This window comes from Habropoda laboriosa, unplaced genomic scaffold (genome assembly GCF_001263275.1).
Source record: "Habropoda laboriosa isolate 0110345459 unplaced genomic scaffold, ASM126327v1 scaffold134, whole genome shotgun sequence".
Lineage (NCBI taxonomy): Eukaryota > Metazoa > Arthropoda > Insecta > Hymenoptera > Apidae > Habropoda > Habropoda laboriosa.
The window spans coordinates 417,647-417,959 of record NW_017100266.1 but is presented as its reverse complement, the minus strand read 5'-3'; positions in this window follow the sequence as shown (position 1 = coordinate 417,959).

The following is a 313-nucleotide window of genomic DNA, read 5'->3' as shown; positions in this document are numbered from 1 at the left end:
TTTATGCTTATAATTTCTAAAATTCCCAAGAATATTTTCAAATTTTTACAAAATATTTTAATACAGATATTAAGAACAATTATGAATTGTATTTAAAACTCAAAATCATTGTTCAAAAATAATTTAATTCTGTTACTATTACATTTTTTTCTTAGAGTAAGGTTTAATGTTTAAGAAAAATTCATTTTAATATGGGTTGTGAGCTAACTGTTATCAAGAGAAACAAATTAATAAATAAGCTAAAATATGTCATTCAAATTTCAAATGTAAATAAATTTTTCAATTTAATTGTTTTTTAATTATTGTAAGCAAA